Source organism: Pseudochaenichthys georgianus, chromosome 11 (assembly GCF_902827115.2).
Source record: "Pseudochaenichthys georgianus chromosome 11, fPseGeo1.2, whole genome shotgun sequence".
NCBI classification, from domain to species: domain Eukaryota; kingdom Metazoa; phylum Chordata; class Actinopteri; order Perciformes; family Channichthyidae; genus Pseudochaenichthys; species Pseudochaenichthys georgianus.
This window is the reverse complement of record NC_047513.1, coordinates 31,996,209-32,021,308: the sequence shown is the minus strand read 5'-3', so window position 1 is coordinate 32,021,308 and position 25,100 is coordinate 31,996,209. Positions and strand designations below refer to the sequence as shown.

At 42.3% G+C, this 25,100-nt stretch overlaps 1 pseudogene; it reads right to left on the bottom strand.

Annotated features, from left to right (window-relative positions):
* Positions 1 to 751: 751 nt before the first annotated feature.
* On the bottom strand, positions 752 to 24,078 carry LOC117454902 (collagen alpha-1(IX) chain-like; annotated as a pseudogene).
* Positions 24,079 to 25,100: the final 1,022 nt, after the last annotated feature.

Genomic DNA, 25,100 nt, shown 5'->3' with positions numbered 1-25,100 from the left:
GACACTAAAAGTGAATAGGGTGAATATGTTTAACTAAATGATATCACTGTGAAACTTCCTCAGTTGATTACTTACATTTAGAAAATTGTTTTTTGTATTACACGTTTTCTGAAATGTATTGTTTAAATATGCAAATAAGGAGATATCTTCATCTCATTTGCTTTGCATCAGGACAAAAATCAGGTAATTGGATTCCTATTTTCTGCTTTTGACATTTATGTTCCAGTAAAAGGTTATCACAGGGGAAATGTTGGCTTTAGAAAAAAAGAAAAGTAAGATGAATTAGGATCTGAATGATACAGGGACAGCCCTCCAGAATATTGATGGAAAGAAACTGGAACGTTTTAGTGTCTGTAAGTTGCTACTGAAGTGGAGATGATTTGAGGAAAATGACCTTTTAACGATATGTTTTGTAACGATCCTTAAATGTTGCAAAACCCTACATGCACGGGAACATCCGGTATCTTTTATCTTTAGCAATAAATGCATAATCTAGAGACGCAAAGTGACCAACGTTAGTAACAATGACGACCTACATGTGTATTTTGGATGCCGTCTCATAGTGAATATATGAATGTGCATAATTTTGAAGGTTAGTAGCTGCAGCTGCTCACAGATGTCTGCTTCATTGAACGGAAACGGGGATAGAATAAAACAGTAGTGTGCCACCCTTCCAAACATATTCACTTTATTACATCGCTTAAACAATAAATGACAAATCAGGCAAACCAAAGGCATGGACCGTAATTAAAAAGCACATCGTTGGATATCTCAGCTCTGCGCTTGAAGGGACATTTCGATTTTTTGTTTTGGAAACAGACTCAGTTCCACTTTACCAAATCCTGTTTGTAGAAGCGATGTTGTTTTCAGGGAGCTTATTCGAGGAATGCAAACGTATATTCATAAGAGAAAATCAGAGAGGATGTAGCTTTAAAATACTTTACAAAATGCTGATATTGGTTTTTCTGAGACTCGTGGGTGTCTGTCAAACAAGTTGCTTTGGCGTCAGTAGCAGTCTTCTTCAACATGTGATCAAATGTCTTTACAGTATTCTACAATTGTGCCTTGTCTCTGTTTCCCTTTGCGTCTCTGAGCTCCACGGTTCAGATGGAGACTTTTTGAGGGGCTTCTAAAGATCTTCTGAAGAAGCCCTGGTCACTGCAGGATGAGATCTGGAGTGCGTCTCAGTGGTGATGTCTCATGGTTTTCTGTAGCTGGCGGACTTCTTTCCACTGACCATGTAGAACGGGGGAATAGACCTGCTGATACAGGTCGAAGGATCACAAAGCCCTGAGGCCCTGAAGGCCCTTTTGGACCGGAGGCTCCTGGGACTCCGGGGTTTCTGTCTCACCGCGTTGTCCATCTTTGCCGTCCCTTTCCAACGCCAGGAACGCCTGCTGCACCTGAGAAGACGAGACATTGGACATTTTTAAGAAAAAGTGAAATATTACTTGCAAGTGAAGCTTATGCATATCATATAGAAAGGTGTAAACTTTCGCATTCACTTTTCAACTTAATATACCAAGAATTTTTTAAACATGGTATATTATTACTATGCTGTGTAATAAAAATACTAAACCATACAACATACTATTCTAGGATTTTTTTGGGACACTTTTTTTATTACTCTACAATAAAAACATTTCAACCGAGTATAGTATGCTTTTTTTCTCAAGATACTATAACAAACTTTTCAACATAGTATACTATGATATTTTTCAAAACGGTATACTTAAATATACTTTTTTTGGGGGGGGTTGACAAACTATACAGTGACATGTTTCAAAATGTTGCCAATAGTATATTTTACACATTTTATACTATGACATTTTTTTTCGAAATCCTACAATAAGACTTGTTGGTCACTTTGTATGCAGTATCATTATAGTAGATATTTCCTCAGACATTTTTTATTTGAGTGCCAGTTGTTACTAAAGAGGATTTGTGCTTTCCAAATGACATGACTGTATCCTCACCTCGTGCACCTGGTTCTCCGGTGCTTCCTTTGATTCCTACACCGTCCTCTCCCTTGGCTCCATTACCTCCCTTTTCCCCAGAGTCACCTGCAGGACACAACGTCACAAAGATGACACACACACTAATGCTGCAATGAAATGAGGAGGCATATTGTTTCCACAGCGAGGAAATGAGGAAACGTAATATCTCCACTCTGATCTTTCCGTGAATCAGTGATTGTGTAATGTCTCGCATGAGTGTTTCCTTTCCATCTGCTGTGGCAGTGTGAAGACAACAGTCGAACTCTTGATTTTGAAGGCGTCGCTTAATTTCCTGCCACTGTGTTCTCCGTGTGAGTTCTGGATGCTCTCCAGGAAGATAAGAGAAAGGAAAACGCTATCACAGCGGTACAGCTTCTCGTTCCCGCTGCTGGTGAAACTCACGCTGTATTTCCAAAACACTTTAGCTCAATTGTGCTGAAATAAGCAGTTCTACTTATCTCACAGCTGGCTTGGATACATTTTAGGGTGACACTTTATATTAAGGTACACATATTCGCCATCAACTAGTTGTTAATTAACATGCATGTTGTGTTGTATTAGTAAAAATACATGAATGAAGCAAGGGACAGAGGATCAACCGGATCAACTCACGGGCATACACTTATTCTCTCAACATTGTATGTCACTCTGGTTACACTGCGCCCCCTAGTGGCAGGAGTATATCAGAACACAACAATGCATATTAGCAGTATATTGGCTCTTTATAAAACAAGTATGAATGCCTTATTCTACATGACCGTATTCTACAAGTGATGAGCCATTAGTTGAGAGTTTTTCCTCGATAACCCTCTAATGAGTGCTTGTTTATTGCAAGTAAGGAAGTTGTTGTCCATGAGTTTGGGTCTTAATATGCTCAATGTGGGCCTCTCCCATAATAACACTTAACAAATATGATCTATTCGTATGTAAGAAGACATGAAACAAATTAAGCTCAGCGCAAGTTCAACCAGGAAGACCTTCTTTACTCATTCATTCATTTACTATGCTATGCTACTAGGCTCTCCTCTCAATAAGGGCATCACTCCGCAGCTTAACCAATCACTTTGCTCTATTCTCACAAGCCTGTCATAGCGCTCCGCTAACCCTTTTAAATCTGCTCTCCCCCCTGACAGCTGTCATTTCAGGTGACTCTACGCAACCCTCCTCCCCCCCTTTTCACCTGCCGTCCCTCTGAATCTAGGGTCAAGCTAAGCCCCTCCCCTTCAGACCGAACCCAACTACCCATTCACCACCACCAGGGTCAAGCTAAGCCCCTCCCCTTCAGACCAAACCCAACTATCCATTCACCATCACCACCAGGGTCAAGCTAAGCCCCTCCCCTTCAGACCGAACCCAACTATCCATTCACCACCACCACCAGGGTAAAGCTAAGCCCCTCCCCTTCAGACCAACCCCAACTATCCATTCACCACCACCAGGGTCAAGCTAAGCCCCTCCCCTTCAGACCGAACCCAACTATCCATTCACCACCACCAGGGTCAAGCTAAGCCCCTCCCCTTCAGACCAACCCCAACTATCCATTCACCACCACCAGGGTCAAGCTAAGCCCCTCCCCTTCAGACCGAACCCAACTATCCATTCACCACCACCACCAGGGTCAAGCTAAGCCACTCCCCTTCAGACCAACCCCAACTATCCATTCACCACCACCAGGGTCAAGCTAAGCCCCTCCCTTTCAGACCGACCCCAACTATCCATTCACCACCACCAGGGTCAAGCTAAGCCCCTCCCCTTCAGACCGACCCCAACTATCCATTCACCACCACCAGGGTCAAGCTAAGCCCCTCCCCTTCAGACCGAACCCAACTATCCATTCACGACCACCAGGGTCAAGCTAAGCCCCTCCCCTTCAGACCGAACCCAACTATCCATTCACCACCACCAGGGTCAAGCTAAGCCCCTCCCCTTCAGACCGAACCCAACTATCCATTCACCACCACCAGGGTCAAGCTAAGCCCCTCCCCTTCAGACCGAACCCAACTATCCATTCACCACCACCAGGGTCAAGCTAAGCCCCTCCCCTTCAGACCGAACCCAACTATCCATTCACCACCACCAGGGTCAAGCTAAGCCCCTCCCCTTCAGACCGACCCCAACTATCCATTCACCACCACCAGGGTCAAGCTAAGCCCCTCCCCTTCAGACCGAACTCAACTATCCATTCACCACCACCAGGGTCAAGCTAAGCCCCTCCCCTTTAGACCGAACCCAACTATCCATTCACCACCACCAGGGTCAAGCTCCTCCCCTTCAGACCAACCCCAACTATCCATTCACCACCACCAGGGTCAAGCTAAGCCCCTCCCCTTCAGACCAAACCCAACTATCCATTCACCACCACCAGGGTCAAGCTAAGCCCCTCCCCTTCAGACCGAACCCAACTATCCATTCACCACCACCAGGGTCAAGCTAAGCCCCTCCCCTTCAGACCGACCCCAACTATCCCTTCACGACCACCAGGGTCAAGCTAAGCCCCTCCCCTTCAGACCGACCCCAACTATCCATTCACCACCACCAGGGTCAAGCTAAGCCCCTCCCCTTCAGACCGAACCCAACTATCCATTCACCACCACCAGGGTCAAGCTAAGCCCCTCCCCTTCAGACCGAACCCAACTATCCATTCACCACCACCAGGGTCAAGCTAAGCCCCTCCCCTTCAGACTGAACCCAACTATCCATTCACCACCACCAGGGTCAAGCTAAGCCCCTCCCCTTCAGACTGACCCCAACTATCCATTCACCACCACCAGTGTCTAGCCCCCGGGGGATTTCATTGGATCGGTTCTACCCTCCCGAATGATACTCCCACACAACGGGGCCTAGTCGCCAAAACTCCATTACATTCATTCGTGTATTCCTGGCAATAAATATGTATTCTTATCAAAACCGTCTCTCCTGATTGAACAGGTGTTGATTGTGTCAAAAATAACAGAACATGTTCCCTATTTTAAGTGAAGTCTTGTTCATGACCAACAAGCTAGTAGCTAATATGTGTAGCTTAATCTAAAGTGACCAAAGAGGAGTGATAATTGGTTAACGCGGGGTAACATTTCAGGGTAAGCCAATCAGAGACAGAGTTGGGCGGGTCTTGCCTTATGGGGAAAATACACAGACACACACACACTTGCTAATGATAACACACACACACACACGGCAACGCCCACCACCAGCACACACACACACACACACACTATGGCAGATGCAAGTATCAGCGAGAGCAGCAGCGCATTTACAACTTGGAGATATAACCACTATTTTCAATTTGTGGGGATAAAGGACGCACACAATATTACGGTCAAATGTAAACTGTGTGCCGGACAGAAAGCATCGTCCACTTGATTGTTGAGGCGACAATAAAGATGCCTGTCAACACGTCTCAACATATCTGTTGTGTTTTATTGTTCCACGACATTTCATAATGATAATTGCTACAATGATGGGGAGTTGTCTCTTCTCTTACGGTGCCCAGAACAACACAACAACTTGTATTTGTATTGTTATTATTTTTAAAGTAAAGTAACTTGTTACTAGTTACTTTTATAATTTAGTAACTAATAAAGTAACTAGGGAGGGATTATATCTCTTCGCTGGCCTGGGAGCGCCTTGGGACCCCCCAGTCAGAGCTGGTTGATGAGGGGAAAGGAAAGTTTGGGGCTCTCTGCTGGAACTGCTACCCCCGCGACCCGACCACGGATAAGCGGAGAAGATGGATGGATAAAGTAACTAGTTGAGAGCAGAAACTATAACTATTACTAGTTACTTTTTAAAAGTAACTTGCCCAACACTGCCCATTGTGGTTTTTAGAGCAGTGGAGGGTGAATTGTTCGAGACTCACTGACCTGTCTTGCCTGGCATGCCTGGAAGTCCAAAGAAGCCTGGGTGACCTTTGGCCCCTGCTGGCCCCAGGGCCCCTGCTGCTCCTGATGGTCCTGCTGGTCCTTCTGGTCCAGAGACTCCTACAGGTCCAGGGGTACCAGGGGCACCAAGGGCTGAGGGCCTCTTCAGCATCTCCCTCATGAACTCTGCTAGTTGCTCTACGAAGACACGACAGACCATAGCTTGAAACAGGAACGTATGAGGGACGATGGAGACGTAATGAAGTCATGTGGACATGTATGCACCTTCAACCACGACTGAGCACATTTCCCGAAGCTTGTCGTCGTTCACTTTCGGGCCCTGTGAGTGGATGGATGAATGGATGAACATCAACATTGCAAAGCCTAACATACATAGGACATATATATTGCAAACAACTCTATGACATTTCTTAGCTATAACATGATGAAATGTTTCATGATACGATATCTTATTATACTATATCATGAAAGTATCAATGGACTTTTTATACAACAATACATCTACATAATATGTTTTACCCATATTTACTATAGCATGGCGTTTTTAGGTCGCCATTTTTGTTATAATTCTCTTATAATTCACTGTGAAATTATTTTTGGAATATAATCTATATTTTATTATGTATATATAATATTAGGTCATTATTGTGACATCCCATATACTAGGATTTGTACAGGCTAGCATGTTAACTTGTCTAGTCATTCCCAACGAATGATTGGGTCGGATTGGAAAAATAGGTATTCAAATATTAACAATACAGTTTTGACACTAAAATTAAATGAATTAAAAAGTGGTAAAGTCTGTTTACTGTGTCTTTAAGAAGCTATAATATTTAAATACACCCTCTTAGCTTAGCCTGTTACCATTTTAACATTGACTTATTAGCACCATGTACACCTGCACTTGATGAGAATGTATTTTCAGTTTATTATGCAATATCAACACTTACAGGTACACCCCTGGGGCCTGGGGTTCCAGTAAGACCTTGTTCTCCATCCAGTCCTCGGGACCCCATTGGACCGGATAAACCCCCGTGACCCGTCTGACCCGGTCTGCCTTCGTCTCCGGTAGCTCCTCGTGTGCCTTTGTCCCCACGCTTCAGGTGGAAAAACAACATTTAGATCCCGTTCAGAGGAAACTATACGTCTGAAGGTTAGGATTTGTTGCTTCCAGAGAGGGCAAAAGTACACACATCCTTCACTCAAGTAGAAGTACAGATACTCGTGTAAAAGTACAGGTATTTGTGTTCAACATGTAAGAAGTAGAAAGTACAGGTATTTGTGTTCAACATGTAAGAAGTAGAAAGTACAGGTATTTGAGTTCAACATGTAAGAAGTAGAAAGTACAGGTATTTGGGTTCAAAATGTGAGAAGTAGAAAGTACAGGTATTTGAGTTCAACATGTAAGAAGTAGAAAGTACAGGTATTTGAGTTCAAAGTGTAAGAAGTAGAAAGTACAGGTATTTGGGTTCAACATGTAAGAAGTAGAAAGTACAGGTATTTGTGTTCAACATGTAAGAAGTAGAAAGTACAGGTATTTGGGTTCAACATGTAAGAAGTAGAAAGTACAGGTATTTGAGTTCAACATGTAAGAAGTAGAAAGTACAGGTATTTGAGTTCAAAGTGTAAGAAGTAGAAAGTACAGGTATTTGGGTTCAACATGTAAGAAGTAGAAAGTACAGGTATTTGTGTTAAACATGTAAGAAGTCAAAGTCGTCAGAAAAATGTACTCAAGTACAGTAATGAAGTATTTGTACTCCACTACTTCCCACTTCTGGTCGCTACAAATCCATTGTGTTACAGCTACAGTAGGCAAGGATAAATTTCTATGTGAAAAGATACTCAGGCAACAGTTAAGTAAACAGTAATGTAAGAAGAGTACAGGGTGTAGTTGTATTTGTATCAGAGTGTAGTTGTATTTGTATACCTCTCCCTTGAGTCCAGTGATACCAGGAGGGCCCTGAAAACACACACATATTGGTTTAAAATCCTCTCAAGGACAAGTTGACGCATTTTAACACACGATGAGATCTCAAAACACCGATTAGCTTCACACACCTGGTCTCCCTTAATCCCGACATCTCCTGCCACTCCCGTGTCTCCCTGTGCACAAACACGTAATGAGTCTGTAATGGGCGGACCAGTGTAATCGCTGGAAAAGTGTCAAAAACACAATCAAAATAAATGCAGATTATAATGGTTCTTACCAAACTTCCCTTTGGTCCCATTGGTCCCATATCCCCCTAGAAAACACATGAAAACACATTATGTACTTCAACTACTCCAACACTTCATTTTTGATATTTGAATATTATACCATAGCATCGGTAAAAAGGGATCGTTCTAACCTGATCACCTTTGTGCCCGGTGTGACCTTTCAGTCCTCTGTCTCCCATGTCACCTTTATCGCCTTTGTCTCCCTGGAAACACAGAGTTGTTCATATGCATATTCTACACGTTGATATGTTCTGGTTTCTTTTTTCTATAATTGACTTTAAATTGGATTAGATTAGACATGTATTGATTAGATTAGACATGTATTGATCCCAACATAGGACATTGTCAAGGTTAACAAGGCATTGGAGTCAATAAATACAAAAATGTACAGATAATACAAACATATCAACAGTACAAATATATATAAGTACAGAGAGGCGAAGTCCCTCCCTTTCCGGTGGAGCTCCTTATTTCTGAATAAGTATGTATTGAAGTCGATGGAGAGAGAAAGATTATCTTTCGATCCCGTTTGAATTGAGCCACGAATTACACACATGATGTTTGTCAATTTAAAAGATAATTAAAGTCAAACAAATAAAACTGTCGTAAAAATGTGAAGTCACTTTTTTTGTTGTGTGAAACCGCTCAATGAACTACATCTCCCGTCTCGCACCACACACCCAGACGGCCGTCACGTTGGAACATTTCACTTCTTTCTCTCAGAACGAGGCGGAAAGTATTAAACGAGGTGGAAATCACTCCGAGTCTGGGCGCGTTGAGAGCTGCACACAAGGGGAGTTAGTCGGTTCCTGAGAGCCAGCATGCGGGACCGGGACTCTGGGACTTGTAGTCTTTCTAGTTGCGTATTTTTCATCGTCTTATATTTCAACAGTTTTACGACAAACTGACTTTTTTGACGTGGAAATGATTTTTTTAAGATAGACAAACATCATGTGTGTAATTCGTGGCACAATTCAAACGGGATCGAAAGATACGTTTTCTCTCCCCATCGACTTCAATACATCATTTTTCAGAAGTAAGGTCCCATGGGGTGGAAGTCGATGGGCGTGACGTCGCCTCCATATCCATCATTGTTAACGGCTTTGTAAAGTACTTAATGAAAGTGCTCTGTAAACAAGATGTTGTTGTGATTTCACCCTCAACATGTCTGTATGTGGAACATTATATCAATCATTTCTCACCACGATGCCTGGAGGACCCTCAGCGCCGAGTGGCCCTTGCTTTCCGGTTTCACCCTGGAGATATATAATCAATAGAGTTAAAGCATCGACTCCAGTTTACTTTTGGACTTGAAATGTATGCCTTAAAACCGTAAAAAAGAAAATCAACGAAATGCAAAAGAACTGAAACCTTGAAATATCCAGAAACTGAAAAGGAAACTCACCGTGGATCCTTTCTCTCCAGTGGTCCCATCTTCTCCATTATCTCCAGGCTCTCCCTTTATGAAAACACATGTTGGGTTTGAACACACAGCATGAATAAAGAACGATTGTAATGAAAGAGTGAGCAGATAATAAAACGGATAATCTCACAATCTTTCCAGGAAGTCCAACTGGCCCGACGGCACCCTCAGCTCCGATGTCACCCTAAAACAAAACAGGGATCGTGTTCGAATGTCTCTCCGCTCAGCGTTCACGTCTCATGGTGCGGGAACAACATTCTGGATGCACATTGTGGACATGCTTCATTAAAAAGAGGTGATGAGGCTAATTACCTTTGCACCAGCGGGTCCTGCTACTCCCTGCTTCCCTGGCAGGCCCTATAGGAACACGACATACACAAAGATTTACTAATACATGTATACTGTATTTTTAAAAGTAAGGTCAATAAAGTATAGAAATGTGGAATATTTAATGTTTTTTTTGTTGTTTATTTTTCTACTCAATGTGAATCTGTTGTATTCCTGTTACCTGTGACTTTTATCGTATGTATTATTTTATGTATTTGTATTATTATAATGTTTTCAGTGACCATGACCTAATGGGGTAGGGGGTGGGTATTTTTCTTTCCTGTAACAAACAAATTGTCCTGTACTTTATATAATGTGCTCGAAATGTAATGTCAGCAAAAAAACAAATACAAATATGTTTTATTTTGAAACACCACTGCAGCCTTACTAGTTGCTCTGAGTACTAATGTTGCCAACAAAAATGTTTTAAGTGTTAATTACAGAACATGACATTTAGATGTCAGGGTTGGGGACAGCTACTTCCCAAGTACCCTATAAATAATGTTTTTGTATATTAAGCTTATCACTATATAATTTAAAGCCTTATGTTTAAATAGACCATAACATATTCTTAGTAAATATCTATGTCTGAATACTTAATTGTTTTGTTAAATACTTGTTCTTGTTGTGGAACTGCACTTTGCATCAATTCGGTAGAATGGCCCATATGCTAATGCTACCTATTAGCCGTATTAGAGATATCATTATCAACAGTTTTTGAGTTGTAAACAGTGCTAATGTAACGTCAATTTTCAAAGTTGTAATTAAGATTAGATTGGTCTGGTGTTTTGAAAAGCTCTATTATCTCTGGCTTTGACCGTACTAATACCTCAACCAGTTCTATAATCATACAAAGAACATGCTTGCTAACATGCTTGCTAACATGCTAATACACTTCAGAGATGCGTTTTGGGCTCTTTGGCACCCCCTCTGGTGATAAGCTGTAATTGCAGGGTTTTTTATTCTGGCATACATGTTTACAACTTTACACAGGACTTTTTTTTAAGGTTCTCACATTTAACTTTATGATATAAAACAACAATGAAAGAAAATGAAGTCAGACTTACAGGAATACCCACAATCCCCCTGAGACCGACGGTCCCAGCAGTACCAGCTTCTCCCTGTTGAGAACATTGTATATTAATCGCAATTAATAATAATTGGTGTTGGATGAACAAATATATATCTGGTTGTCAAACACTTTTCTACTTTTCTAAAAGATGCATATTAATAAGCTTCAAACCTTGGCTCCATCAACTCCAGGAATACCATCAATGCCATCTTTTCCAGACTCTCCCTGTAAATACGCAGCACGCAGTTAGACTTCAAATACATTTGAAACAATGCTGTGCCCAACAATACAATTATTGAATCCAATCCACTCACAACGTCTCCTTTTTCTCCCACAAGACCCTGCTCTCCTTGAGGTCCCACAGCTCCCTGATCAATTAAAAAACGTTCTTAATCATTACAATCTTTCCAATGATATTTTGCAATAGTATCCACCAAGAAAGCAACTTACATCCTCGCCCTTAGGTCCCTCCAAACCCTGACGACCACGGATTCCCTCCACACCCTGAAAGAGGACAGATCAGACGCACATCGGAGAATTAGATTTCAATATGTCCAACTATTTTGCTTTAAGAATAAATGCCAATCAGCAGAAGAAACGAGGTCGCTTACGGGAGCTCCAGGTGGGCCAGTAGGTCCTTGGACACCATTGAAACCAGGAGGACCCTTTGAACAGAAATGTATATCAGTATCTAGTAAATATCATCTTTATTTGTAACAAGCATGCTTTAGTAGGAACTGGGGTTTAACATACTTTATCTCCCTTTTCTCCCAGGGTTCCAGGGAATCCAATGGGTCCTCTTACGCCCTACAATGACAATAAATAATTACATATATATACATATACATTCTGTAATACACCTTGTGACTGAGGTGTCCTTACATCATCTCCCATGCGACCGGGTGGCCCCTGAAGACCTGCCTCTCCATCTGTTCCCTGCGCAAACAAGAACAAATTAATTCAATAGCGAGAACAGAGATAATCAGATTGAGCCGTATGTTTGCTGCCAGGTATCCGTCTTCTGGAACTCACACAGTAGTTTGTTTTTACAGAGAGACGGTGTCAAGGAACATTGGATATTAAGAATAAGCATTATTTGTTGTCTAGATCAGTGTTTCTCAAACTTGTTTATACCATGGACGACTTAACTAATACAAAAACACTCGCGGACCACCTAACTCCACAAATATCCAAAAACACATCGTTTTTTACAAATCGCCTGAAAGTGGTACAAACAAGTGGCAACATGTGTGATGAAGGTGTTTATCTGGGCTATATCATGCAATCGAAAGTGAAACTTAATCTCGCTCCATTGCGGAAATATTCCCGCGAGAGTGCGGAAAACTTAAATAAATGTATTTCTTTCAAATGTGAAATGCTACCAATATACTCACGGACCACTAGGGGGCGCTCACGGACCACCAGTGGTCCGCGGACCACACTTTGAGAAGCACTGGTCTAGATGATTATCTGTTACGTACCATCTCTCCAGGAATCCCATCCTTTCCAGGCTCACCAGGCACACCTGTGTATCCCTGAAGGCAACAATCAAATGCATTAATATTGTTGAACAATTGTAACACACCTATTATATTTCTATATTCTGGAAACTGTATCATACAGTTTCCCGTTTTCCTCTTTTACCATAATATCTAACAAGACTAATACAGCCACACTTCTGCACTGGAACACATGCTGCTCCAAAAACAAGTAAATATATAATAAAAATAAGTTTTCGCTTTTAATAAGTGAACAAATCTGCCAATAGAACAAGCACAACATGGCTTGGTGAGATCTCTTGAAGTAAAGATGGGATAATTAGAAAAATGAGATCTTGTATTTAGATGGGAAAACTTATTTTGAACTATTTGACCAGAATTAGGGACATTGTACCAAAAAAAAGCCAGAAATGATAAGAAGTGTTCTGTTTTCTGATGTTCGTTGGTGAGTTCCCTAAAAAATAAGATGTTTTTAATTAAGAGACTTTGACCTAAAGATGAGCCTCGCCGCGTCCCGCCGTCTCACGGAGGAGACATCGGCGGAGCTGCAGCTGAGAAAAGATTGAGTGTGTGTGAGGATGTAACGGCTCCACGGATTGGTCCATTTTGACCAATCCGCGGAGGGGTCGTCGTTACGTCACTTGGTTCCCGGAAGAAACAAATTGAAAAAGAGAAATGTCCAACGAGGCGTTCTGTGGCAGCAGACAGGTCTTCTCTGTGTTAGAGTTTTACTCGCTACAGGGTGTACTTTGAGGGTTTGTGACTCTGCAGACAAAGCTTCATAACACACAACGGGACGGGTAAGCATGACATGTCACCTTTAAGTTATTAGGTTTTATATCAAGTAGAGACATATTCTGACTAGACATTAGACAAATATACCTGGCAAGATTTTGAATTGATGCAGTGTGTGAGGCTATTATTAGAAACAGCTTTATTTCAAACTGATTGCTAACGTCAGCAGTGATGTACCTGAACGCGTTCAATGAACGATCGTTCATGAACGATCGTTCATGAACGCGTTCATATTTTGGGCGAACGTGAACTGAACGTACTGTATTTCCGCTAGATGAACGTAATTGAGAACGCGTTCATTCTCAGCCTGTATAACGGCGTTCAAAAGTGCGTTCATTCTCAGCACTGTATTATAACGGCGTTCAAAAGTGTGCCAGATTTCATATGCCTTTCAGCCGAAAACCCAGTTAAAACACACCGTGAACAGGCTTCAAAATAATGCGGAAAACCACCCAATCTGGCAACAGCAAGCTGCCTGTGACGCGTACGCGCCTGTCACCCCTGGCTGTCGCACTAAAATATAAATATACTAAATATATCAGACTCCTAACAACAAACAATGTGGAACCGCGGAACCGGCGAGCATTGAATGAATGAATGAATGAATTAGTATGGACGAAGCCGAGAGCAGCTGCAGCAGCACTCGCTCAGAGTGAGACTCTATGGCAGGGGTGGGGAACCTCCGGCCTCCGTCCGTATACGGCCCGCGAGACAATTTGGTACGGCCCTCGAGGTAATTTATAAACACACGCAAAAAATAAAAAAATGAAAGAAATCTAGACCGCAAAACAATTAAACAAGCGAGTGCCTGTTTTTCCTGGCCAAGGTCAGGGTCCTTGAACACAACACGAGCCTAACGTGTCATCACGTGGTATATGTCTCGACTGACAGGGGTGCAGTTCTGACGGAGAGCACCAGAACGCCACTCCAGCACTTCAGAAATTGCAGTACCGATAAGTCCATACACATGCCGCAGTTTCTGCGTGTCTGTGTCTTTAGTTGAAAGCCCAGTGGCGATCTGCTCATCTGTCATTCTGATCAGACAGTCAATAACTGTGTTGTTATCATTAGCATCTGGTAAGCTAGCTATGCTAACGAATATAAGAAGCTTTGTCTACAACCAGTGAGGTAAAGGCACATCTTTATATGATCATTTTTAAAGTTATAAAAAAAATAAGAGAATAAAGTAAACAGGTATAAAATACTATATGACAGTTATTAATAAAGAAGAATACAGTTTGAAAGGGGAGTGATTTGTCAAATATCCATACATTAAAAGAAAATCTGCTTACAGTTGTGTTTGGGTGTTGAGAGATGTGTCCATAGATCTCCTAATGTTGCTCTCAAAGTGCAACAAATCTTCCCAGGGGAGCACGCCCCCCGGACCCCTCTAGAGGAGGTTAGGTCCCCCCCCACTTAAATCATGTTCACATGGATAGGAAACTAAATACATTTGCACACATCTTGTGTCCATATCTTTCTGTTTTGGTGGTCACGCCACACCCTGCACGTGCATGCATACGCGAGTCATGGTGAGATATCTGGATTAAGAGGTTGCTTTTTCTTTGCACAGCATGAAATGAATGGGCTGTGATTTTAGTTTTTTTAAGCAGAGGTCAATAACTTGTACGGCCCTCTGAGGATATTGTAAACATTGCAATGGCCCATTACCATCGTACAGGAGACAAATAATAGCTCGCAGCAACGTATTGAAAAAAGAACTATAAACTATAAATTAGTTCATTTTTGAAACCATGAACTTTAGTTCAACATTTTGAATTATGAACTATGAACTGAACTAGTTCATTTTAAAATATGTGAACTGTGAACTGAACTAGTTCATGTAGAAAGTGAACTTTCCCAACACTGAACGTCAGCATGCTAACAATGTTGCTAATGACAATGTTAGCATGATGATGATCAAGCGGTGGCTATGTTTAGCACCTGAGATAAGGCCGTAAGAGGGGAGGAGATTTGATGAGGCTGATGGGAATGAGTTTGCGAGCATTAAACTATCGGACAACATTAGATTTGGATGGGACGATAATTACAATCACTTATGAACCACTAGAGTGTGGCAGTGCGTCTATCTGGAGAAACCCTGCTGCCGTGTCCCGGTGTGTTCCGTCTTATGTTGCTGTGTCACAGAGACCTGTCACGCTCTCGACGTAGCGACCAGCTTTAAGCACACACCCTAACATGTTGCTGTGTCGAATACAAATAACGGAAACAGCATCAATAGAAGGCAAATACAAGAGGATACATGACAAGGGGAATCATAAAGGTCTGGAAAAGATCTAACGACAATCCATCGAATAGTTAAGATATATTAGATATTTCAGTTACAGTTTGCAAGGTACAATACAAATACAACGCTAAGCAGGTATTCGCTAACAACGTTGTTATGCAGTTCATAAACAGCAACACTTTTACCTCACAAAGCTACTTGTTTTAAACAAATTCCTATATTAACATTTGAGTTGTTGATGATGTCCAAGTATCCTTAGTGCCGATCAATTCCAGAACACAACGACTTTAATATCTCACCTTGTTAGCATCGTTTCGCTAATAAAAGTGTAATCTTCGACAGATGGTTGACGATCGGTTCTATTTTGGCGGAGGCTTGTTGTTGATCTCCACACGGGGAAATGTGTACCTCCGTTTAATACCCGAAGCCTGCTCAAATGTGAAGCTACTCGTACTATAAACAGTAACCAGAACTCTTCTGAAACCGACATCTTGTCACGTTGCATTCGATTATTGCAAGCACGTTGTGTATGTATGTTTTGCTTTTAGCTAAGACATACAATGATATAAGTCATGTGACCCTTGTGAATCCTACAGAGGGAAGAGTACCCGAAATCGTAACTAAATAAAACTGAATATTAAGTCTTATGTTTTTGACATTCCTCACCTTCAGACCAGGTAGTCCAGCCAATCCCTGAGGGCCAGCGGGGCAGGCAGCTGGACACTAGGAAGGACAGATATATATTCAGATACATGGCCTGCTGCAGAGCCTCTTAACTTCAATGACTCTATCTACTCAGAAATTCACTGTCACCAATCCAATTGCCATGCATCCAGGAAACATTTGGCAGTGTGAAAAGAGATATAGAACTCACAGGATCCCCGCTCTCCTCAATGCCGGCACCAGGCGCTCCCTAAAACACAGCAGAGTGACATCTAAAACAGCCTCTCGGAGGTTTAGATGTGAAAATAAATACACCAGCAGAAATCCCCAGAGAGTGAGAAGAGTGAGAAGAGACTGCAGCGTGCAACGTCACCATAATCATGGGAATCTGAGCCAAAGGAGAATTATTTAGTGCCCACATAGAGATGGGTAATCAGTATGAGATTACACCTGTCAGTATGAGATTACACCTGTTCAGTCAATATTGAGTTTGGTTCTGATATTGAGTGAAAGGCAGAAACTAATCATAATTGTTCCCAAATATCTATGTGGTGTTAAAATATATTTGCAATTGTTTGTGTCCAATTCAAACATATCATAAAGGCTCTTGAATATGGAAGATACAAAATGCCTGAATACATTTTGTAATATGTGTATTGTTTGAATTATATGCAAAAGATATTAGTAAATGTAAGTCAAACAGGGGTTAGTCGTGGTCCATACCGCTGGCCCTGGTGCACCAGGAGGGCCAGGAAGCCCTGAGGTGCCGGATGATCCTTTGACCCCAGGTGAACCCTGCAGGTACAGGACATATTATCAGAACATTTGATATACAGCATGTCACTTATAATAAGCAAGCGTTTAGTATTCGACCAAAATCAGTCAAATCCAATAAATAGTTTTAAAAAGAAACCTAAACTCATATGTTTGACATTTTGCTACGTCGTTGTTTTCAGTGGAGAGGATAGGATTTCCAGCAGTATTTCAGTGCTGTGCTGTAGCTAGTCAAGCTGTTCCAAACTATTCATAATGTCAGTGGTGCAAAGTAACAGTTGCAGCACGAAAATAAAAGTTCTGGGTTTAGTCGGCCAGCTACTAATTAAAAAAAACATGAAAAATGAAACAAATATTAACATGCAAAATAAACGCTCAATTAAAATGCCCCAGACGTGTAAAGGCTTTTAAATGTACAATGTTTCCCTCTGTGGAATAGAAATGTAAAGTGGCGTATAATGGAAATACTTAATGTACATGAACTTTATTAAGAAAAATACTGGAATAAGCTACTTTTGACTCTTTCAACTCGGCACATATACACATTTATTCACACGTTTGGTTTATCTCACCTCAGGCCCGATGTTTCCTTCGTCTCCGGGGATTCCTGATTTTCCTGCTGGTCCCTGCCAGAATCAGACACACAGCATTCATTACAGTAAGGCGTCCATTTTGTAAGCCATCTATTAGCATTTCAACAATTAGCATTTCATCAATGTTTGAGAGTAAACACGTACGGCGGGTCCTTCACTTGATGGGCCCTGCGAACAAACAGAAAAAAGATGATTGATAACTTCGTCATAGTCACATAATCATAATGTGTGTTGCTTTAATGCAGTGGTTCTCAAACTTTTTCTGTCAGGCCCCCCCAACACAAGTCAGGCTCAGTGGCGGCGCCAGAGATTTCTTTTGGGGGTGCTGTGGGGTAGCTTGACATTTCATGGAGGGTGCTCAAACATTTAGGGTTTCCCATTAATGCACCGGGCGCTAGTGGAATGTTCTACTGCAACACTCCCCACGCACATACACAGTGTACCCGCGACTGATACAATGAAGGCTCGATAATCAGCTCACGGCATAAGCAGGGGTAACGTGCTATTTTTATACATAGGGGGGTCCGGGGGCATGCTCCCCTGGGAAAATGTCTAAATATTGAAGTTAAAAGCATCAATCTGGTGCACTTTGAGAGCAACATGAAGAGATCTATGGATACATCTCAACACCTATGAAACAGACCTGGAAACAGATTTACTTTTTCTTTATGGATATTTTACAAATCAAAATGGCTCGTTCTGCACGCACACAGAGCCGAGCTTTAATGAAACACAGAGACCCAGACGTAATAGTACTGTATCATATTATTTTCGAATCAATAATTATTATTTTTTTTAATAACCATTGTTATCCTGGTCTCTCGCGCCCCCCCTGTCATGCCTCTGCGCCCCCCACTTTGAGAACCACTGCTTTAATAAGATATATTTCTACTTACAGGAGGACCTTCGGGTCCAGGAAAGCCAGGAAGTCCCTGTAATCAGCAGATTAAAACATCAGTCACATGTTCTATGGATGCAAAACATGATAATCCCAATAAATGAATGTTTTCAGAGGGATATAAACGGTTACTGACTCTCTCGCCAACAGGCGCTCTGGGACCCATTGGACCAGAAGAACCCTGCAGACGAAAAACACACAATCACATACAGACAGACAGTACTGGCAGATATAATACAGAGTGTGTGTTAGTGGATGAAGGTGATGTTTCCTACACCAATTCCTTGAAGGCCAGGAATCCCTCTCTGTCCAGGAAGACCGACCTCCCCCTTCTCCCCTTTGCTGCCCTGGGAAACAGAAACAACAGAAGTCAAACAGCTTAATCTTGTTTCCTGGATCTCTCTGCATCGTCGCTAAGATACACAGAGGCAGTTACAGTCAACATGTAATCAATGAAAGACCAGCCAATCCTGTTGTTTCTTAGATCGACGACAAACAAAGTACTGTAACGGCCCGTCTACACTACAGGCATCAAAAAATCTTGAAGCTGGGCGTGTTTGAGGCTTGGCGATTTCTCGCGCCCAAGGCGACCAACAACCAATCAGGAATCTCCCGCCCCCGGCATACAAAGCAATAGCAATGTTAAAACGAAGTAAACTGGATATAAAATCCCCAAACAGGCGGAAACCTACCAGTTTCACCCACTGCCTCTGCCACCTCCCTCCATGCCTGGTTCCTCCGGTTTGTATCCCGTTAATAGTTCTGGTCGTAAAGAACCGGGTGATTTGCTACCGTAATTTCTCGTTTGGAATATGAGGAAATGAACTGCGGTCTGGCTCTCCCTGCTTACACGCGGTTTGATTGGCTAGCGCTTGTACTGGCGGGATTTGATTGGCTGATGCCAGCTTCGAAAGCATCGGGAGCATCAAAAGTTGAACATTGCTCAACTTTTGATGCTCACGATGTTTGCAAAGCCATGCCATGCTCCCCACAATGCAGTTCGGCGAAGATTCAAAATCTTCTACGTCACATTAATGGGAGAGCCAGACCGCAGTTCATTTCCTCATATTCCAAACGAGAAATTACGGAAGCAAATCACCCGGTTCTTTACGACCAGAACTATTACCGGGATACAAACCGGAGGAACCAGGCATGGAGGGAGGTGGCAGAGGCAGTGGGTGAAACTGGTAGGTTTTCGCCTGTTTGGGGAGTTCATATCCAGTTTACTTCGTTTTAACATTGCTATTGCTTTGTAGGTCGGGGGCGGGAGATTCATGTGATTGGTTGTTGGTCGCGTTGCTCGCAAAAAATCGCCACGCTTCAGACACGCCCAGCATCAAGATTGGACGGGGCGATAACGTCCAAACACTTAAACCTGGTACTCAGAACCTGCGAGGTTCAGATCAGGTTTAAGTTGGATTTTGGCCATTTTATGTACAAGTAAAATCGTCCTGGACTTATCAGCTTGTCGCCACAGACGTAAAGTGACATTTCATACTTACAGTAGCACCTGGAGAACCAGTAGAACCTGGAAGACCCTGAAGAGACAAACATCATAGTTACAGAAAGCAGAGCCACAGAGAGGATAATACTTGCTCTATGGTAATAAAAAAACGATTTGTTTGTAGAAATAAAGACATGCATTCAGGAGGAAACACTTACATCTCTTCCATCTCTGCCGTTCTCTCCTCCGGGCCCTCGGGGGCCTTCTGGGCCAGTAACTCCAGGGGGTCCTTGGATCGATCTGTCAGGCTGCGAGTGGGAAACCCAGTCAGCATATGATAGTGAAATGACTATTATTATAGCTTTTAATCAAATCGACCAATCAGGCTATAATAAACATAATACAATAATAATTGTAGTTAGGGGGTCAATTTATTTGAGTAATGTTAATATTAATATTCATAAAGTGCACTTTTCTTTCTACAGCCTGCAGGCGTGTTTCTAATTCCAAACATCTCAGATATAATTCAATATATCTGCTCCCAGCAAACAAGCACAACCACCATTATAAATTAGGTTTAGAACAAAGCAATTAGGCAACCAAAGCACTGAAGTAGATTAAAAGAAAGTAGTAGAGTAGATGAATAAATACCTCAGCATTGGCATACATCTGAAGAAGCAAGAGAGATCAGATAAAGGGAGAGTTAGTGAAAGTAGTCACACCACCCTCACCACCAAAAGTGTCAGCCGAAGCCTTTTCATTTCCATACAGTAGTAGTGAGTAAATCATGCTGTCATGTGAATATACAGCCCATAGTACCAACACTCCTCGTGTACAGAACCACCTCGCAGCTTGATGCAGGAATGTTAGCCTGAAATCTAATAGAGTGCACCAGGAGATATTACTTTCTATAGTGGGAAGGAACATTTGCATTTTGATACAAGTGATTGAATAAAAATACAGTAGCCGATTCTGATTAATTGCTCTGCAGACGATAAACAACATGAGATATGAGACATTTTCATTATAGACTGCGCATATTTCTCTCAGGCGGGAGCTGTGCAAAAACCTCGGAAAAGTGACAGATAATATTTAGTCATGAAGGCCATAAACCGTACTTTACACAAGGCATCTTTTATCATACATGTTTTGACATAGCAAAGACATTTGAGCTATCTGGACCTCATAAAGGCAACATGTAGATGCCAAAGAAACTGGAGGGAAGCAAGAGAACAACTGAAGCTAGCCTACAGCTAACGTCTGACCATTTGGTGTATTTGCTGTTTCACAAACCGATAGCGGCCAACACTCATGAATGAGGCGAGATTTGCTTTACTTTCTGTTTGAACAATCTGAAAGCGATACCTGTTTCGACTTTTATCGTTAATGTCAAAGCTAAAGAACAGCTTTCTTTGCTTAAAGGTGGGGTAGGTAAGTTTCAGAAACCGGCTGGAGATACACTTTTTGTTATATTCCATGGAATGCTCTTAACATCCCGATAGCAATGAATATCTGAAGTGCTTTGACAACAAATCCATAATAAAATGTCATCTGTAGAAGCCGTAATACTGTAAAAAGTACAACCTACCTGCCTGTCAGCCTTCCATCGGGGCACAAACTGATCGCGTGCCCTCATTGGTCATGTGCGCGTGTGTGTGTTGGGGGAGGGGCTCTATAAGGAAGTGGCAGATTTTCTCCGGTTGTGTATGTTCAAATTCTAGCGATCTCGAGCCGGTTTCTCAAACTTACCTACCCCACCTTTAATGAATACAAAAAAACGTCAAAGAATGCAACAGCTAGGAGGAAATTAAGCTAGTTAGCGTGTTGCTCATTATACAAGTTCTGACTCTTAAAGCTAATGTTAAAGCTAAAGAACAGCTTTTGTGCACATTCGCCTGTAAATGAAACAGCTAACAGAACATTTAGATAACTACTTAACTAACTAGTTGCTCTGGTATGAGCAACACGCTACAAAACTCCTGCTAGCATTATCTATCTTTAAGAGCTAGTTAAGCTAACTGTCCTTCAAATTTAACGTAGGCTAATAATTGTTAAAGCTGCTTATGCTCCATCATAGCAAAAGCCGTAAGCACAATCTGTTTGTGGTTGCCAGCTTGCTGTTCCTCAGTAAGCAGGGAGGAGAAACCCACTTTTAATGGTCTCAAGCAGCAGGCGGCAGGTGCTATAATGCATTCCTGTCAGCTGATAATCAAGTAGCAGCAGGTAGTGTGTGTTTATGAGGAAAGTTATTTAACGCAAGGCAACATACGTTACTTGTTAAAGCATTTTCTATTATTCCCCATTATATGTGCCGATCACCGGGACTTTTAATTATCCTCATTTGGGTGTGGGCAACGTCAGTAACTTTTCAGTTTAGCTGTAATTATGGAACACCATGTTGTTAAGCTTAATGTTGTTTTTATGTTGAAGGACGTCGTGCATGCTAAAGCCTGTTATGTGCTGACTTTAGATGAAATGGTAACCGCAGAAATCTAGCACACTTTGCAGGTTGGGTTGATCTCAGACTATTAATTTAATAAGACGTCCTGTTTGTGCTTAAAAGTGTGCCATTAAGCTAACTTTGTGTTTTGGCTTTATGCATTGAGGTTTAACAGCCAATGAGATCATGTCTGCCTGCTCCTAATACAGGGTTGTCAAACTCAATTTCATCGCGGGCCACATTCGTATAAAGGTTGCACTCAAAGGGCCGGTTGTAACTATAAATATATAATATAAATATAAAATAATGTATTATATTACATTATTGCCTCTGAATTGGATTATTATCGGATAGAGTAGTAATTAATAATTAACTACGTCTGAAAGCAGAAGTCCAGGGCAAATAATTGCAAGTCTATTCAGTGTGCATGTCACACAACGAGATGCATTGTGGGACATGTAGTTTATGGGCAACCTGCTTCTTTAAAGTGGCATGTAACCGTATAATAAACGTATTATATTCTTTGCAAGCTCTTGTGGGGCCACATGAAATGAAGTCGCGGGCCGGATTTGGCCCCCGGGCCTTGAGTTTGAGACCCCTGTCCTAACACCTCTGCCTCAAGACATGTTTGTAGCGCTACAACTCCAATCTGCTGTCCGGCTTGCAAATAGTTTGGGATGAACTGCAACCTCTTGATACAGGCTACTGGAGGAAACTGCTCGGTTGAGTATGTGTTACACTTCTGCAACCCGATCTCTCAGCATGCTGGAAGGCGTATTCACCCCGAGTAAAAACCACAAACCACAGCAGACGCTGAGCAGATCCGTGTTACTGTACCTCGGTGGCCGGCAGCTCGTTGCAGCTCTCTCTCTGGGCCCTCTTCGGGTCGCAGTGAATCAGCATCCACTGGAGCTCAAACTGAAAAGAGATTGTATAAAGTTACGGCAAACGAAATAGCCTACTATGCAATCATGTTCAGATGTGACAAAAGGCCTCATTATGGTGCCTCGTGTATCCGTCTGTCCGCAGGATTACAGAAAACCTGATTTCTTTAAAAATTGGTGTAAGGGTAGCATGGGCACAATGACTCACACATTATCTTTCACTTATATTAACGGTGCAAAATGTGGCCTTTGGCGGTCTATCCCGAGTGCCCTTGTAGGTACATTGTAGGTTTGAAGCACTTCCCTCTGTGTGCTGATGAGCTTAATTTTCCACCGTGGCTATTTTCTGCAGGGATTAAGCTTTTATATTTTTCCCACTGGAACCCAGCTGAGCCACTTTGCAATTATAACAGAGCTCAGCAGCACGCACATAAACCTGAACGTGGTTGTTCACGGAAAGAACTGGTAAGTCGATTTCAGAGAACAGGATTAAATGCCGCCGACAGTTTTCCGCCCGTGCTTACCACTACGGAGGTGTCAGGGTCGGTATCCAGCCTGCCGACGAGAGTGTCTCCCTCTGTGTTGATGGGGCCTTTGCCCTTGATGGGTCTCAGGTCCACAGGCTGGCAGTCCACGTACAGCGTGACCTGGTCGCGCTCCACCCCAATCATCACTTTGTGCCACTTGGTGTTGAAGAGCACCGAGAGGCCGGGGAAGGTGACGGTCTGCAGGTTTCCATCGGCGCCCATCAGGAAGTATTCAAGCGCCTGCTGGTCTCCGTTCAGCCTCAGGCCGGCTTGTTTGTTGCCGTCTTCGTCCACTATTTGCCAGACGTTCCACACCTTGCTCACGGTGTTCTTGATCATGCGGAAAGTCACCATGAAGGAGTACTCGTCGGGGAAGCCGCGAGGAAAGTTTAACCTACGAGGGAGATTTAGCAAAAGGGGTTAGCTGAGGTAGCGGGTTAGAATTAACACTTTTTTATTCAAGATCACAAAATAAACAGCACTTAGCAAAGCTATCATTACGACACAAGACAAGGATACAAATAACTTGAAAGCCCGAGAGTCGAATACAAGCTGCAGACTTCAAAGAAACACGGCGTGCTATTATATCACCGAGGAGAAAGAGGCTGCCTCCGTGTATAAATCAATGCTTCAATTAGAACACGCAGTCCAGGTTCGCTTCCACAGTCTGGGGTTTTAACAAGCCAGATTCTCCGTAGGTGGTGCATTCATAGATGGGCACTGCAGCCGGACTTTTACCATCTTGTAAACGATCAAGGTGAGGCAATAAAAAAAACAGTTTCCTGTATCTAGTAAAACAAATGAAGACCACTCGAGCCTTGCCTGAGGTGAGAAAGTCTGAGGTATGTGGTGCTTTTGGCCTGCAGGAGAAAATAAAGGGCAGGCAGCAAAAAGCCTGCTGGCAGGACGGACATCAAAGCACAGTCTGTGCCACGGGACGTGTGGGGGGGGGGGGGTAAACATGTATTTACATTCAGTGTGACAGCCCCGAGTGGTGTGGGGTGCCAGCAAGTTGCATAACTGCTTTAAAGGCAAGCTGCTAAAATAAGCCAAAGCAGACCGACTGGGAGACCAGGAGATGACTCTGGTTATCTAAAGCAATATTAAGTTATGAACCGACACACAAACCCGCATTTCCTTTTGTGCATCATTTTAATTGTAAAATAAAATGCAGAAACATAAATGGCTTTATTTTACCTTTATGTAAGTGCAATACATTCATAGCAGCGTCACACAGATGCCTATTTTTATTTCTTTAGTTAATTGTTCATTTTGAATGTCCATGTTTGTACTAGTGTTTTCCTTCTTAAAATGTTTTTTAAATATTTTGAGATTTGGTTGAGCCGGGTGTACTTGTACTTGTACTAGTCCTTTATTAGAGATGTGTCTGTTGTTTGTGTTTGTTTTTAGTGTCAGGATGG